Genomic DNA, 12,171 nt, shown 5'->3' with positions numbered 1-12,171 from the left:
AAAAATGACCAAAGGAATAATAGTCACCACCTCTCCATGTCCGTTGCTCCTGTTTTGGAATTTTAGGGTCATAAAACTAAAATTCAGCTCGATTCCAAGATTTTCGTGTGCTATAGCCCATGTCTTCTGCATGGGCCCAGGCGACCGGACGTGGATCTCCTAAAATTTTTTACGGCCCATTAAAAATTATCTAAGGAACAATAGTCACCTCCTCGCCATGACCGTTACTCATTATTAGCGTTTTAGGGCCATAAAATTGGAATTCGGCCCGGTTCTAAGATTTTCATGTGTTATAGCCCACGCCTTCTGCTTGGGCACAAGATACCAGACCCGATTCACCTTAAATTTTTCTTGCCCATAAAAAATGACCTAAGGAACAACAATCACCACCTCGCCAATACTGTTACTTGTTTTTTGGCGTTTTAGGGCCAGAAAACTGAAATTCCGCTTGATTCCCAAATTTTCGTGTGCTATAGCCTACTCCTTATGCATGGGGTTGGGAGACTGGAACCGGATCTCCTAAAATATTTCTGTCCCATAAAAATAACCTAAGGAACAATAGTCACCGTTTCTAAATGAGTGTTACTCGTTTTTTGGCGTTTTAGGGCCATAAAATCAGAATTTCGCTCGATTACTAAAATTTCGTGTGCTATAGCTCATGCCATCTGCATGGGCCGGAGCGACCGGACCCGGATGGCCTAAAATTTTACCAGACCATATAAAAGGACCTAAGGAACAATATTCATCAACTCGCCATGATTGTTACTTGTTTTTTGGCGTTTTAGGGCCAAAAAACTGAAATTCTGCTCGATTCCCAGATTTTCATGTGCTATAGCCCACGCCTTCTACATGGGCCCGGGCGATCGCATCTGGATTGCCTAAAGTTTTGTTAGAGCATAAAAAATGACCTAAGGAACGATATTCACCACCTCGCCATGACTGTTACTCATTTTTTGTGTATTAGGACCATAAAATTGGAATTCTGCCCGTTTCAGAGATTTTCGTGTGATAGCCCAAGTCTTCTGCATGGGGCTAGGCGACTGGTCCCGGATCCCATAAATTTTTTTACGTCCCATTAAAACAATCTAAGGAACAATAGTCACCGCCTAGCCATGACCGTTACTCGTTTTTTAGCGTTTTAGGGCCATAAAACTGGAATTCAGGCCGATTCCAAGATTTTCGTATGCTATAGCCCACGCCTTCTGCCTGGGCCCAAGAGACCAGACCTGGATCACCTAAAAAAAATTTTGTCCATCCAAAACAACCTAAGGAATAATAGTCACCACCTCGCTACGACTGTTACATGTTTTTTCACATTTTAGGGGCATAAAACTGGAATTCTGCCCGATTTCCAGATTTTCGTGTGTTATAGCCCATGCCTTATACATAGGGCTCGGCGAACGGATGCGGATCGCCTAAAAATTTTTTGGCCAATAAAAAATGACCTAAGGTACAACAGTCACCGCCTTGCCATTACCGTTCCTCGTATTTTTGCATTTTAGGGCCATTAAATAGGAATTCCGCCCGATTCTCAGATTTTCATGTGCTATAGCCCACATCTTCTACATGGGCCTAGGTGACCGGACTCGGATTGCCTAAAAATTATTGCGGCCCATTCAAAATGATCTAAGGAAATAATCACCACCTCGCCATTACCGTTACACGTTTTTACGTTTTGGGGCCATAAAATTGGAATTCAGCCCGATTCCTACATTTTCGTGTGATATAGACACGCCTTCTGCCTGGGCTCAGTAGACCGGACTCGGATCGCCTAAAACTTTTTTTCCCATAAAAAACGATCTAAGAAACAATAGTCACCACCACTCCATGACTATTACTTGATTTTTGGCGTTTTAGGGCCATAAAACTGGAATTTCGCCGGATTCCCAGATTTTCGTGTGCTATATCTGACGCCTTCTACATCGGGTTGGGCGACCGAACTCGGATCGCCTAAAACCTTTTCGGCCCATAAAAAGCGACCTAAGGAACAATAGTCACCACCTCGCCATGACCGTTCCTCGTGTTTTGGTGTTTTAGGGCCATAAAATAGGAATTCTGCCCGATTCCTAGATTTTCGTGTGCTATGGCGCACGTCTTCTGCATGGGCCCAGGCGACCGAACCCGGATCGCCTATAATTTTTTTGGCCATAAAAACAGCCTAAGGAACAATAGTCACCGCCTCGTTATGAGTGTTCCTCGTATTTTGGCGTTTTAGGGCCATAAAATCAGAATTTAGCCCTATTCCTAGATTTTCGTGTGCTATAGCCCAAGCCTTCTGCCTGGGCTCGGGAGATCGGACCCAGATCACCTAAAATTTTTCTTTTCCATCAAAAATGAGCTAAGGAACAATAGTCACCACCTCTCCATGACTATTACTTGATTTTTGGTGTTTTAGGGCCACTAATTTGGAATTCCGCCGAACTCCCAAATTTTCGTATGCTATATCCCACGCCTTCTGCCTGGGGCTGGGTGTCCAGACCCGGATCGCCTAAACCTTTTTTGGCCTAACCATAACCGCCTTGCCATAACCGTTCCTTGACTTTTAGCATTTTACAGCCATAAAACAGGAATTTCGCCCAATTCTTAGATTTTCCTATGCTATAGCCCACACCTTCTGCATGGGCCTAGGCGACCGGACCCGGATCGTCTAAAATTTTGCCGGCCCATCAAAAACGACCTAAGGAATAATAGTCACCTCCTCGCCAAAATTTGTCGGCCCATCAAAAATGACCTAAGGAATAATAATCACCTCCTCGCCATGATCGTTACTCGTTTTTGGCGTTTTAGGGCCATAAAATTGAGATTCTACCCTATTCCCCAAATTTCGTGTGCTATAGCCCACGCTTTCTGCATGGGTCGGAGCAACCGGACCCGAATCAGCAAAAAACTAGAATTCAGCCCGATTCCTAGATTTTTGTGTGCTATAGCCCACGCCTTCAGCCTGGGCTCGGGAAACCGGACCCGGATCACCTAAAAATTTTCTTGGCAATCAAAAATGAGCTAAGGAATAATAGTCACCACCTTGCCATGACTATTACTTGATTTTTGGCATTTAAGGCCATAAAATAGGAATTTGCCTGATTCCCAAATTTTTTGTGTTACATCCCACGCCTTCTACATGGGGCTGCGCGACCGGACCCGGATCGCCTAAATTTTTTTCGGCCCATAAAATACGGCCTAAGTAACAATAGTCACCGCCTCTCCATGACTGTTCCTCGTGCTTTGGCATTTTAGGGCCATAAAACTAGAATTCTGCCTGATTCCCAGGTTTTCATGTGCTATAACCCATGTCTTCTGCATAGGCCCAGGCGACCGGACGTGGATCTCCTAATTTTTTTTCCGGCTCATTAAAAATGATCTAAGGAACAATAGTTACCACATCGCCATGACCGTTACTAGTTTTTAGCGTTTTAGGGCCATAAAATTGGAAGTTAGCCCGGTTCCTAGATTTTCGTGTGCTATAGCCCACGCCTTCTGCATGGGGCTGGGCGATCGGACCCGCATCGCCTGAAATTTTTCTAGCCTATCAAAAATGTCTTAAGGAACAATAGTCACTACCTCACCATGATTGTTACTAGTCTTTTGGCGTTTGAAGGGCATAAAACTGGAATTTTGCCCAATTTTCTTATTTTCGTGTGCTATAGTCCACACCTTCTGCAAGGGCCTAAACGACCGGACCCGGATCGCCTAAAAGTTTTTCGGCCCATCAAAAATGACATAAGCAATAAAGTCACCGTCTCGCGATGATCGTTACTCGTTTTTGGCATTTTAGGGCCATAAAACTGAGATTTTACCTGATTCCATATTTTCGTGTGCTATATCCCACGTTTTCTGCATGGTACTGAGCGACCGGACCCGGATTGGCTAAAATTTTATTGGTCTATAAAAAATGACCTAAGGAACAATAGTCATCACCTTTCCATGATAGATACTCATTTTTTGGGCATTTTAGGACTATAAAACTAGAATTTCGCCCAATTCCCAGATTTTTGTGTGCTATTGCCCACGTCTTCTGCATAGGCCTGGGCGACTGGATTGCGATCGCCTAATAAATTTTTGGCCCATTAAAAACGATCTAAGGAACAATAGTCACAGCCTTTTCATGAGCGTTACTTGTTTTGTAGCGATTAAGGGCCATAAAATTTGAATTCAACCTAATTCCTAGATTTTCATAAGCTATAGCCCACGCCTTCAGCATGGTCTCGGGAGACCGGACCCAGATCGCCTAAAAGTTTTCCTGCCACTCAATAATGACCTAAGGAACAATAGTCATCACCTCGCCAAAATCGTTCCTTATTTTTGGCATTTTAAGGCCATAATTGGAATTCCGCCCGATTTTCTTATTTTCGTGTGCTATAGCCTACGCCTTCTGCATGGGCCTGGGATATCCGATCCAGATCGTCTAAAAAAATTCCAGAACATAAAAAAAATCTAAGGAATAATAGTCACTGCATCACGATTACCATTACTCATTTTTTGGCATTCTAGGGCCATAAAACTAGAATTCCACCTAATTCCCAGATTTTCTTGTGTTATAACCCACGCCTTCTGCATGGGGCTGGGCAACCGAACTCGGATCGCCTAAAAATTTTTTGGCCTATCAAAAATAACCTAAGGAACAATAGTCACCGCTTCGCCATAACTGTTCCTCGTGTTTTGGCACTTTAGGGCCAGAAAACTGGATTTTTTCACGATTCCCATATTTTCGTGTGCGATAGCCCACATCTTCTGCATGGGCCCAGGCGACCGGACGTGGATCTCCTAAAATTTTTTGTGGCCCATTAAAAATGATCTACGGAACAACAGTCAACTCCTCTCCATGATCGTTACTCGTTATTTAGCACTTTAGGGGCATAAATTCGAAATTCAGCCCGATTCCTAGATTCTTGTGTGCTATAGCCCACGCCTTCTGCTTGGGCCCAGAAGATCGGACCCGGTTCACATAAAATTTTGCTTGCCCATCAAGATTGACCTTGCCATGACTATTACTTGTTTTTGGCGTTTTAGGGCCATAAAACTGAAATTCCACCCGATTCCCAAATTTTCGTGTGCTATTGCCCACGCCTTCTACATGGTGTTGGGCACCGAACCCGGATCGCCTAAAATTTTTTTGGCCTATCAGAAATTACCTAAGGAACAATAGTCACTGCCTTTCCATAACTATTCCTCGTCTTTTGGTGTTTTAGAGTGGAATTTCGCCCGATTCTCATTTCGTGTGCTATAGCCCACGCCTTCTGCATAGGCCAAGGCGACCGGACCCGGATCGCCTAAAATTTTTCGGGCCCATCAAATAAGACCTAAGGAATAATAGTCACCGCCTTGCCATTATCATTACTCGTTTTGTTGTTTTAGGGCCATAAAATTGAGATTCTACCCGATTCCTAGATTTTCGGAGCTATAGCCCACGCTTTCTGCATGAGCCCGGGCGCCCGGATCCATATCGCCTAGAATTTTTCTTGCTACTCAAAAATTACCTAAGGAACAATAGTCATCACCTCGCCAAGAGCGTTCCTTTTTTTTGGTGGTTTAAGGCCATAATATTAAAATTCCGCTCGATTCTCATATTTTCGTGTGCTATAGCTTATGCCTTCTACATGGGCTTGGGCAATCCAACCCAGATCGCCTAATCCGGACCATAAAAAATAATATACGGAATAATAGTCACTGCATCCCGATTACCGTTACTCATTTTTGGCATTTTAGGGCCACAAAACTAGAATTCCAACTTATTACCAGATTATCGTGTGCTATAGCCCACACCTTCTCCATGGGCCCGGACGACCGGACCCAGATCGCCTAAAATTTTGTCGGCCTATAAGAAATGACCTAAGGAATAATAGTCATTGCTTCGCCATTATCGTTTCTCGATGTTTTGGAGTTTTTGGGCATAAAACTGTAATTCAACTAGATTCCCAAATTTTCATATGCTATAGCCCATGTCATCTGCAAGGGCCCGGGCGACCGGATCCAGATCGTCTAAAATTTTGGTGTACCATCAAAAACGGCCTAAGGAACAATACTAACCGCCTCGCCATGATTGTTACTCATTTTTTGGCATGTTAGGGCCATAAAACTAGAATTCCACCTGATTCCCATATTTTCATGTGTTATAGCCCACGCCTTCTGTATAGACCCGAGCGACCAGACCCAAATAGGCTAAAATTTTGCAGGCCTATCCAAAACGACCTAAGAAACAACAATAACCATCTTTCCATGATCGTTACTCGGTTTTTGGCGTATTAGGGCCATAAAAACTGGAATTCCGTATTATTACACGATATTAGGGTGTTATAGCCCACGCCATCTGCATGGGCTCGGGCGACTTGACCCGGATCGCCTAAAATTTTGTTGAACCATCAAAATGACCTAAGGAACAATAGTCACCACCTCGCCATGACTGTTCCTCATTTTTTAATGTATTTTAGGGGCATAAAATTGGAATTCCGCTTGATTCCCAGAATTTCGTGTGCTATAGGCCATGCCTTCTGCATGGGCCCGCGCGACTGGACCCGGATCGCCTAAAACTTTGCCGGACCGTAAATATGACCTAAGGAAAAATGTCACCACCTCGCCATGACTGTTCCTCATTTTTTGGCATTTTAGGGCCATAAAATTGAAATTTTGCTGATTCCCAGATTTTCTTGTGCAGCACACGTCTTCTACATGGGTCCGGGCGATTGGACCCGGATCACCTAAAATTTTTTCGGCCCATCAAAAACTAACTAAGAAACAATATTCAACACCTCGCCATTACTGTTCCACTTTTTTTTGGCGTTCTAGGTCCATAAAACAGGAATTCTAATCCATTCTCAGATTTTTGTGTGCTACAAACCACGCCTTCTGCATGGGCCATGGCGATCGGACCCAGATCACCTAAAACTTGTCGTTCCATCAAAAACAACCTAAGAAATAATAGTCACAACCTCTTCATGACTGTTACTCGTCTTTTAGCATTTTAGGGCCATAAAACTAGAATTCCGCCCGATTATCAAATTTTCGTATGCTATAGCCCACGCCTTCTACATGGGCCCGAGAGATCAGACTCGGATCACCTAAAATTTTCTGGACCATAAAAAATGACCTAAAGAACAATTGTCACGGTCTCGCCATGACCGTTACTCATTTTTTGGCGTTTAGGGCCATAAAATTATAATTCTGCTGATTCCAAAATTTTTGTGAGCTATAGCCTACGCCTACTGCATGGGCTCGTGCGACCGAACATGGATCTCCTAAAATCTTGTCAGACTAAAACAAAATGACCTAAGGAAGAGTAGTCATTGATTCTCTATGACCGTTCCTCATTTTTTGGAGATTTTTTGCCATAAAATTTGAGTTTTGCAAGATTCTCAAATTTTTGTGAGCTACAGCCAACGTCTTCTGCATGCCAAGGTGACCGGACTCGAATCGCCTAAAAATTTTATGGCGTAGTAAAAATGATCTAGTAAACAATAATCATCGCCTCGCCATTATCATTACTCGTTTTTTTTTTGCATTTTAAGGGCTATAAAATTAGAATTATGCTCGATTCCTAGATTTTCGTGTACTATAGCCCATTCAAAAATGATCTAAGGAACAATAATGATCACCTCGTCATGGCATATTAGGGCTATAAAACTAGAATTTGCCCAATTCCCATATTTTTGTTGTGCTATAGCCAACGCCTTATCAGGAGCGATGAGGTTGAAAGGGCAATGCAGAAGATGAGCAGGGGTAAGGCAGCTGGGCCTGACGAGATCCCAGTAGAATTTTGGAAGGAAGTGGGTCGGGTTGCCTTGGAGTGGCTTACTGGTTTGTTTAATGTCATTTTCGGGACAAAAGAGATGCCTGAAGATTGGCGGTGGAGTTTGATGATCCCATTGTATAATAACAAAGGTGATATACAGGACTGTAACAACTGTAGGGGTATCAAGCTGCTGAGTCGCACTATAAAAGTTTGGGAAAGGGTGGTGGAGAGGAGGATGCGACGTAGTGTTACTATTTCCGAGAACCAGTTCGAATTTATGTCGGGATGGTATACTACAAAATCCATTCACCTTGTGCGGAGATGGGTGGAGCGATATATGGACAGGAAGAAGGAGTTGCATATAGTATTCATTGACCTAGAGAAGGCCTACGATAAAGTCCCGAGAAAGGTCCTATGGAGATGTATAGAGTCTAGAGGTGTCCCGGTGGCGTACATTAGGGTGATTGAGGACATGTACGAGGGAGCGAAGACTCGGGTGAGGATTGTAGAGGAGACTCGGATCATTTCCTAGTAGAGATGGGGCTACACCTGGGATCGGCTCTTAGCCCGTTTTTATTTGCTTTAGCGTTAGATGTGTTGACCCGATACATACAAGGGCAGATTCCATGGTGTATGCTACTCGTTGATGACATAGTACTGATTGACGAGACGCATGGCGTAGTTAATGCTAGGTTGGAAGTTTGGAGACAGACGCTGGAGTATAAAGGTTTCAAGTTGAGTAGGTCAAAAACAGAGTACTTGGAGTGCATGTTTAGTGTTGGGTTGCATGATGAAGGAGTGAAAGTGAGGATTGGTACTCAAGCCATACCCAAAAGAGATAGTTTCAAGTATCTTGGGCCATTATTCAAGGTAATGGGGATATTGATGATGATGATACTCATGTATTAGAGTAGGTGGATGAGATGGATGCTCGCCTCAGGGGTTTTTTGTGATAAGAATGTACCACCCGGACTTAAGGGCAAGTTCAACAAAGTGGTGGTTAGACTAGCTATGTTTTATGAGGCTGAGTGTTGTCCTATCAGGAAGTCCCATGTCCAGAAGATGAAAGTAGCTGAAATGAGGATGTTGAGATGGATGTGTGGGCATACTAGGAAGGACATGCTTAGAAATAAAGTTATTAAGGGCAAGGTATGAATGGCATATGTGGAGGACAAGTTACAGGAATCTAGGTTGAGATGGTTCGAGCATGTGAAGTGGAGAGACATAGATGCACCAGTTAAGAGGTGTGAGGGGTTCACCGTGACGGGTCTGCAGAGGAGAAATAAAAGGCCTAAGAAGTATTGGGGAAAGGTTATTAGGCAGGACATGCCATTATTTCAGCTTACCGAGGATATGACCCATGATAGGAAGGCGTGGAGGTCGAGGATTAAGGTTGTAGGTTGATAGTTAGTAGTGTGTTTCTCCTAGGCCTACCAGTAGTACTAAGACTATTTGTGTATTATCTTAGTCATGGTTCTTTATTATTACATGTTGTGTTTGTTTTTTTTGTTGTTGTTGTTGTGTAATTCACGCCCGTCACCATAATGCATTATTTCACCTTTGTTTACTACTTGGCTGCTTTATCTTATCTCTACTATTTCTTGAGCCGAGGGTCTATCGAAAAAAACCCCTCTATCTTTAATTACGTAGAGGTAAGGTCTGCGTACAGACTACCCTTCCCAAAACCATTTATGGGATTACACTGGGTTTGTTGTTGTTGTTGTTGTTGCTGTTGTTGTATAGCCAACGCCTTCTGCATGGGCCCAGGCGATCCGACTCAGATCGCCTAAAATTTTGTCGGTCCATCAAAAATAACCTAACTAACACCACCTCGCCATTACCTTTATTCATTTTTTGGCGTTTTAGGGCCATAAAACTGGAATTTCGCCCGATTCTCAATTTTCGTGTGCTATAGCCCACGCCATCAACGTGGACCGGAGTGACTGGACCTAGATCTCCTGAAATTTTTCCAGACCATAAAAAATGATCTAAGGAACAATAGTCATCGCTTCACCATTATTGTTCCTCATTTTTAGAGTTTTGGGCCATAAAACTGGAATTTTGCTAGATTCCCAGATTTTGTGTGCTATAGCCCATGCCATCTGCATCGGCCAGGCGACCGGACACTGATTGCCTAAAACTTTGTTGTACCATCAAAAATGACCTAAGGAACAATAGTAATGGCCTCGCCATTACCGTTACTCATTTGTTTGGTATTTTAGGGCCATAAATTAGAATTCCAACCGATTCCAAGATTTTTGTATCCTATAGACCACGCCTTCTACATGTGCCTACGCGACTAGAGCCAAATCACCTAAAGTTTTGTAGGCCCATCCAAAACGACCTAAGGAACTGTCACGACCCAAATCGGAGGGCCGCGACAGGCACCCGGTACATTATTCAACCGAGTACTGACGTAATGCATCTTTCTTATCATACCATCATGGGTAAATGGGCCAGAAGGGCCGTCATGATATAACCAGAATAAAACATAAGGGAATACTTGACATAGGACGACCCAACATGTAATACAAACTTATACATGTGACATACGGTCCTATAAGACCAAAATGAACACTCTCGTACACTGAACATAGGCCGACAAGGCCATACAATCTTTCATATACATGACATCTGTCTACAAGCCTCTAAGAGTACACACACATCATAAAGGTCGGGACAGGGCCCCGCCATACTAATCAATATATGTCCAAATCATACTGACCAAATAGGCAACTCCGCAGCAAGTGGAGTGCACCAACACCTTCCGCTGAGCTGATAGCCTACTAGGAGGAATGTCAACCTGTCTATCAGGACCGAAGGGCATGAAACTCAGCGTCCCTAGGCAAAAGGGACGTCAGTACGAATAAAGTACCGAGTATGTAAGTCAGGAAAGCATAAACAAGAACAGTAATATAAAGAGAGATAGAGGAGATACATCCTGTAATATCTGAGTTCCTATGGGGGCTACTGATATGAAATGCATAATACATATATATACATAAACTTTTAAAAACATTCGCCTCTATGGGCATCATCGTCATCATATCATACCCGGCCTCAAAGAGGACTCGGTAAAAACGTACCCGACCATCATAAGGCTCGATAGAATCGTACTCGGCCACGTGGAGCTCGGTAAACCCAACTGATCAGTGGTTGCACAATAGGTGCCATACCCGACGGACTATAGCGCGGCTCGATAGAGTAAAATAGATACTATATATAATGCATGCTAGACTCATGGTATCACGCTCTAAACCTTTCGGAGTGACTTGAGGTCGTTGCACCTTCGTTTAACATTATGGACATCCATACCCTCATTATGAACCTCAGTAGGATTCAAGGATCATACACACTTTCCTTGAATAATTTTATAAGGAAATAACAACATGGAAAACCTTAGTTGCTAGGAGTAGATCCGTTATGAAACAGCGTATTCATTTCACTTGAGATCATACCAATAGAAAGAAGGAAGTGCCTTAACATACTTTATCACAATCTTTCCAATCACCAAGTTGAACTTGCCTCTTTGCACCTTAATCTACAACAATGATAATAATACTATCATCAAGTTATGAAAGGTACAAATATCGCTCAACGGACGACAAGCTTATTTTGTATAAAAACGGGCAGCATCTCCCCTATAATCCTTACTTCCTCCAAATTCAAGATAACTCTAACAACACAACAACATAACAATAACAACATATATACATTATTTTCCAGCCTTATATTACACCATCAAATACTACAAAACAGCCCAACACACTCCAATCTTTTCATACACAAAACGACTATCGTACTAGTGTCAAATGACCCGGAAATGTACATGACCGTTGCGGCGCGCAGCCCGATCCATTTGGGTACCCGCGCTCACTGTGGGGGTTCAGGCTCCGGAGGGGCTCCTACAGCCCAAGCGCAATATCATCGTAGCGTTCGCTGCGGCGTGCAGCCCGATCCACACTCAGTCCAGATATATGCATGCAAGCCACTCGGGTACAGTCAAGTTTATCAATTTTCAGTTCTAATTATTAGGGATTATAGAGCTAAGTGTTTAAACCTTTATTTATTTACTAAACATTTCGAGGCAGTGTCTAACTCAGGACTGATATCATGAAATATGCTAAGCATCATGGAAGCAGTGATAAGGATACCTGAAGGATGCACATGAATGGACACAAAAGCCCCAAAACACTATTACATAAAAACTCGAGTAGGATGATTACCAAACAATTTCTAGTCAAGAACACAGTACGAAAATCAATCGGAACGGACTAGGTCACAATCCCCAGTCACAATCGACCCCGCACTCGTCATAGAGTACGTGTCTCGCCTCAATATAGCGTCACAATGTGATATACCGGGGTCTCAAACCCTCAGGTCATCATCTACATCTATTACTCACCTCAAGCCGGCCACAAGTCTAGCTCGCTATGCCTTTGCCTTTC

This window comes from Nicotiana attenuata, chromosome 5 (genome assembly GCF_001879085.1).
Source record: "Nicotiana attenuata strain UT chromosome 5, NIATTr2, whole genome shotgun sequence".
Lineage (NCBI taxonomy): Eukaryota > Viridiplantae > Streptophyta > Magnoliopsida > Solanales > Solanaceae > Nicotiana > Nicotiana attenuata.
The sequence above is the reverse complement of the archived record's forward strand: the minus strand, read 5'-3'. Positions refer to the sequence as shown.